The following is a 6937-nucleotide window of genomic DNA, read 5'->3' on the forward strand; positions in this document are numbered from 1 at the left end:
GCTCACAGCGCCCCCTCCGCTCCGGAGGAACAGCCGCTCACAGCGCCCCCTCCGCTCCGGAGGGACAGCTGCAGCCCGAGCGACGGTCAGGGCCAGTGCAGTGAGGGTGATCCCTCTGTCTCCATGGGCCTGGATTTTTATTTGGTTTTGGTTGGAAGTTGAAGAGGGCTCCCCTGGGCTGAAGAGAAAACCTTCCCCAGTCTCTGCAACACCCCGCTGCCAGACCCTGAGTCACAGCAAACTCCCTGAATCGATAGAAATATTCTCGGCCAGAATGCTTGTTTCATTCAAGTTGCTAAGAATGTTTCAATGTCCTTCCCAGAAATCATTCTATTCAAACATCCTTAATGTTTGCATTCCAAGAATAATTTTAAAAGACCAACTTTGATATTAATATCTAATGTGAAGATGAGTCAGATCTCGGGGACGGGGGATATAACAATGATATTTTAGGCTGTCTTCGTTCTTATAAATCAAGCATTTTTTCATTTCTATAATCAAAATACCATTTGCAGTGACTAATGTTCTTTTACTTGTAATGAAATAAGACCTATAAACTATTCATTCGTGGGTTGTGGGAGTCGTTTGCGAGATCAGCATTTATTGTCCTGTTTTTCGGTACAGGACATAACTGAGCAATTTCCATATTGTCAGATAGATATGAGTGTTGTTGCTGTACTAGAACAGCTTGACTTATGGTTCAGCAGATTCTGAAGCACAAGTCTTCAATACTATTTTCGGAAAGTATTAAGGGGCAAATAGAGGGCGGCACGGTGGCACAGTGGTTAGCACTGCTGCCTCACAGCGCCAGGGACCTGGGTTCAATTCCCACCTCAGGTGACTGACTGTGTGGAGTTTGCACGTTCTCCCCGTGTCTGCGTGGGTTTCCTCCGGGTGCTCCGGTTTCCTCCCACAGTCCAAAGATGTGCGGGTCAGGTGAATTGGCCATGCTAAATTGCACCTAGTGTTAGGTAAGGGGTATATGTAGGGGTATGGGTGGGTTGTGCTTTGGCGGGTCGGTGTGGACTTGTTGGGCCGAAGGGCCTGTTTCCACACTGTAAGTAATCTAATCTATCTTTGCAGAATCCAGCCATCTCTTGATATCACATGGAGTGAATTGTATTGGCTGAAAACTGGCATCTGTGACGTTGGAATTCCTGAATGAGACCAAGATGGACAGTTTATTGCACACTTCAGGCTGACAATTGTTGAACATATTTTGGCCTTATATTTTGCATTAATATACTGGCCTGTTCACATTATGGAGATAAAAGCAAATTACTGCGGATGCTGGAATCTGAAACCAAACGAGAAAATGCTGGAAAACCTCAGCATGTCTGGCAGCATCTGTAAGGAGAGAAAAGAGCTGACGTTTCGAGTTAAGTGACCCTTTGTCAAAGCTTTGATGCTGCCAGACCTGCTGACACATTATGGAGATGTTTGTGAAGCCTACCCCTCCAGTGAGTTGTTTGATTGTCCACTACCATTCACAACTCAATCCAAATCGGCAGAGCTGAATCTATCAGATGTGGAATCGCTTAGTCAAGTGTATCACTTCCTTTTGATGCTGTTTGACACACAAGTAGTTGACACCTATTTTTAGGTGTGTCTGGCGCTACTCCTGACATCCGCTCCTGCACTCTTTATTGAAACAAGTTTAATCCCTTGGCTTTATGGTAGTTGTGCAGTCGGGGATATGCTGGACCATGAGGTGCAGTTCATGATCCATGAGATGCAAATTAATGGAGTAAAATTCTACAGTGCCTCACAGCTTTGAATTGCCAGATCATTTTGAAATCTATCCCATTTAGCACAGTGATAGTGCCAGACAACATGATGGAGGGCATCATCAATATGAACATAGGACTTTCTTTCCATAAGGACTATGTAGTGGTTACTCATCTGCAGCTGGCAAATTGGTAGGAATAAAGTCAAGTATGGTTATCCCTCTTGTTGGTTCCCTCACCACCTCCCACAGATCCAGTCTCGCAACTGTCATTTAAGACAATTTGGTCAGTTGTGGTGCTGCTGAGCTATTCTTGGTGATGAACATTGAAGTCACCCATTCAGTGTACATTCTGCACCCTTGCCATCCTCAATGCTCCTTCCTAGTGTCATTCAACATGAAAGAGTACTGATTCATTAGCTCAAGGAAGATGGTCCATGGTAATCAGCAGGAAGTTTCCATGTTCATGTATGATCTGATGCCATAAGGCTTCTTAGTGGCCACAGTTAATGTTGACTCTCAGGTCAATACCCTTGACAAATACCACCGTGCCACCATCTTTCCTCAGTTTACCCTACCAATAGGACAGGACATACCCAGGAATGCACTGGTGTTGTTTTGGATGTTGTATGTAAAGTATAACTGCTCGAGTATGACTATGTCAGACTGTTGTTTAACTGTTCTGTGAGACAGGAGATAGTCAGGCCTGCAGATGCTGAAGATGTCAGAGTTGATAAATTGTGGTGCTGGAAAAAGCCCAACAGGTCGGGCAGCATCTGAGGAGGATGAGTCGACGTTTCAGGCTTCATCAGTTCTTTGAGATCGGTCTCACAATGTTTGCACTAGTGCACAAATATTGGTGGGGAGGAGTTTGCAGAATCGATAGGGCTGAGTTTGTCATTGTCTTTTTTAGCACCTTAGTCAATGGCATTTGGTCCATCCAGTTTTTTTTTGAGACCTTTCAGTAATTGATACAACTAAGTCACTTGCGAAGTCATTTTAGAGGGCAGTTAAGAGTTAACCACACATAGTCATACCTGGTTTGGTCTGTCAGTTTTCCTTTATTACAAAATCAGATGTGTTTTTACAAAATGAACAATGGTTTCAATTCATCACTGGACTTTCTTTTTCCAGACAGTTCAATTCCAATTCAAATTCCACTTCTGCTACGATAGAATTTAAGCCCAGATTCTCAAAACATTAACTGGGCTTCTGGATTACAAATCCAACAGCAATATCACTATGCTAACATCTCCCCTTTCATTATAGATGTGTGTCTCTCTTTTTACTGCAATTGTGTTCTGATCGAGTGGTTTGACTGCATATTCAGTTTTTAATTTCTCAACATTAATGCATTAGACATCTTCATTCTCTATAGATTGAATAATATTTTAAGGAGAAAATGACAATGTTTGCTACATACTAAATTTATCAATGTATGCTGTTACCATTTTACCCTTCATCCTAAATGCTGCCTACTTTCCTCATTTTAATTGCTGTGATAGTCAGCACAGGTTAATTAGCTACTCCTGCTCAATACATTACACACCACCAATGACACAGAAACCTCCTTAGCCTCCTCTTGCTGCATCTGTGGCTTCTTGCTGTATTTATCCCAGTGTGCTCACTTCATCTTCCATAAATCCAGCTGTGTGACCAAAGTAATCTGTACCCTCTTTCGTGATTCCTCTGGATGACCCAACAACTATCACTGTTCCACCCTGTACTGATTTTAGGGTGAGCAACATAAGCTTCAGTAGCCTATCTCTACAGCTCAAACTAAAAATATACAATTCCATTTAATGTAAGAAAAAAAAGTTGCACATTTGAATCTAATGATACAGATCTCCATGCTCAAACGAATTGATAAATTGCTCACTTGAGTTCCATTTCCAGTCCCACTGATTGTTTCCAAGTAACAACCCCAGCTAGATTTTAATCACTATTCATATGCTCTTTATATTTAATAGAGAAAAAAAACAAGATTTAAACATTACCCAAGAAAAAAAACCTTAGTCAAATCTTTTTCTCAATTCTTAGAATGATTTTCCTTTTTCATCCAATTATCTGTCGGCAACACTCTCTGGAACCCTAAGATCAGATCTTCTTGGATCAGCCTCCACAAACCTCACCAGCAAAGGAGAAGTCCAATTGAAGGAGCAGATTACTGTATTGTTAAAATACTATTGATCCCATAGTTTTACAAAGCCTCTGGAGGCTCCTACTGGCAGGAGTAATCTTTAATCCATCAGTAAATATTGAGAATGGAAACAACGTTACGAGTGGAAGGAACCAGTGCTGTAATCATGGAGTGCTGGAGAAATTCAGCAGGTTTGGCAGCATTTGTGGAGAAATAGTTTAATATCGAGTCCAGTAGCAATTCTAAACAGTTATACTGGTCTACAAACATTAACAGGGTAAAACTTTCTCCCACCTCTATGAGACTTGCTGAGTTACTCCAATAGTTTTGTTTATATTTCAGATTTTCAACATCCGTAGCATTTTACTTTGACGAGAAGGTACCAGTACTATCAGCACCAGAAGATTTAGAGGCAAATCAAAAGGGAACAGAGCCCTCTAATCTATGCTAAGTAGACAACTCACTTTTATAAAATTCAAGTAAGACCTTTATTATAAAGTAGATGCCAGTCTACGTTTTGCTCATAACTCAGATTCTCCACAGGCATCATCATCCATCCCCCACATTTTCCTATAATGCTGTAACCCACACTGAAATTTATCTGTCATGTTGCATGATGCTTCAAGATCTGGGGAGCCCCGAATACAGTTGAACATTGTGCAATCACTAACATCCCTACTTTGACTTAATGAAAGACGCGTCATTGATTCAGCTGATGAAGATGGCTGAGCATGAGACAGTAGTTCTGGGGCTCATAGAAGGGTCAGCGAGTTTTGAGAAGATTTGTGGCTCAGGTTGAGGTTCTGAATTTAGGTTTGCTCACTGAGCTGGAAGGTTCATTTTCAGACATTGTCCGGAGGCTTACTGAAGATGTTACCTAGTAGGGTGACAAAATCTATGCCCTCTAGTTCTGAACTCCCCTACCTCAGGAAAAAGTCCTTGTCTATTTACCTATCCATGCCCCTCATGATTTTATAAACCTCTATAAGGTCACCCCTCACCCTTTTCTGGAACTCTTGTGGTGCAGTGGTAATGTTACCCCTCTGAACCAGGAGGTCTTGGTTTACATACAACCCAGAGGTGTATCATATTACATCTGAACAGGTTGATTATAACGGTCTATAATGGAATAGTAATATAATTAAGCATGGAACAAAGACTATATGCATGTCTGAGATGCCATATCAGTGTACATTGTCAGTTGTTAATAAACATCCAGATACTTGACTCAGTAAGAACCCAAATCTCTCTCATTTTTGTTATGTGGGCTAACAAACTATATCACCTACAAAGGACTACACAGTTCAGCAGCAAACCAAATGGGCTCTTGTGATACAGTGGTAGTGTCCCTACCTATCGATCAGGAGGCCAGGGTTCAAGTTCCACCTGCTCGAGGTTGTAATAACATTCCTGAATAGGTTGATTATAAATATCTAGTTCTGCAGAAAGTCAGGGGGCTCTTTTTGTGCAATGGAAATGTTCCTGTCTTTAAACTAGAAGGCCCAGATTCAAGTCCCACCTGCTCCAGAGCTGTGCAGATTAACTGGGAAAATACCAATGTCTGCAGCAATGTCCTGGGGTTAGATGATTAGCCTTCTACAACTACAATCTTCATGCTAGAAACAGCTCCAAACAGTGGAGCATTTTCTCATGATCCCCATTAACTTAACATTGAGAAATACTCAACATTTCAAAACAAAATACATTGGATACAAAGTGTCATTATATACAAGGTTAGAGACTAGGAGATAAAGTGAGATAAGCTTGATGACTTCATGTCAAAACAATAGCTCTTTTGGTGCTGCAAGTTCCTGTGATTCTTATGTGATTCAATACACTTCTACTTGTCTACAACTGCAGCTCCAATAATACTCTCAAGTAGCTCAAGACCATTGAGGACAAAGCAGCCTTGATTTATATTCCTTTCATCATTTGAAACATTCACCCCATTCCCTCCACCACATAAACAGTACCAGTCACCTGTACAATCTAGACGATGCAAGGTTACTCACCAAGGTTTCCAGGTTAGCACCTTCCAAACCTGGGACCTCAAGATCAAGGGTTACAGATACCTGGGAACACCAACTGCAAGTTCTCCTGCAAGCCACATACCATCCTGAAGTGGAGCTACATCACCATTCTTTCACTGTTGCTTGGCCAAAAATCTGGAACTCACATTTTGAAAGGACTCAGTGTCCCTTCATCACAAGGACTATTGCAGTTCACAATAAAGAAAATAGCACACTACCACCTTCTCAAGGGTATTCAACGATGGGCAATGAGTATTGGCCTTGTCCTCAAAGCTCACATTCTATGTAGACACAAGCTTTTGGATTCATTTTGCTACTTTATATTTGGAAGGTTCAAGCAACCATTAAGGGAAGCCAACAATTTTAAACAATTTTTCTGAATTAAAGAACTAAATAAAATTAAATTTCCAAGGAAAATTCAAAATTTTATTTCTCACTGCACAATTAACTATACAAAATACCTGTGCACAAATTGCCATATTTATTGTTAACAAGTTTAAAATGTTTTAATTTGACTATTGGCCCTGATATAGTCATTTATAAATGTTTGTTTATTTCTGCCCTTTATGGATCTTTGTATGACCTTTAACCAACTTCAATATGATTCTGAAGTTATCCCAATTCTGTATTCAACATTTGTAATTATTAGCTATAATATTTTAGCAAGCAACCATGCTCAAGAGAAAGCACTGTCTGGGCAGTGCACCCTTAAGTATTACAGCATTATTAGATGCTTACTCAGACATTTTCACATCTTGCCTTCAATATGTCTACCGGAATTGTAAAAAATATCCAGCAATTCAAACAAACCATTGCTTTTGTCACTTCTAAATTTGAATTATATCTTGTGAAATTTTGTTGAACCCTGAAGAGTGCAGAGGTTTGTGGTAATAAATGGTGATAGAAACCACAAATATATTGGCACATTAAAATACACGTAAGTACAGTCCAGTGTGAAAAATTCTAATTGAAATCCCCAATGTAAAGAAATTTTTTTAAAACTGTACATTTGGCAAGTTTTTGAAGTCATTCTTTGATCAT

This window comes from Hemiscyllium ocellatum, chromosome 8 (genome assembly GCF_020745735.1).
Source record: "Hemiscyllium ocellatum isolate sHemOce1 chromosome 8, sHemOce1.pat.X.cur, whole genome shotgun sequence".
NCBI lineage: Eukaryota > Metazoa > Chordata > Chondrichthyes > Orectolobiformes > Hemiscylliidae > Hemiscyllium > Hemiscyllium ocellatum.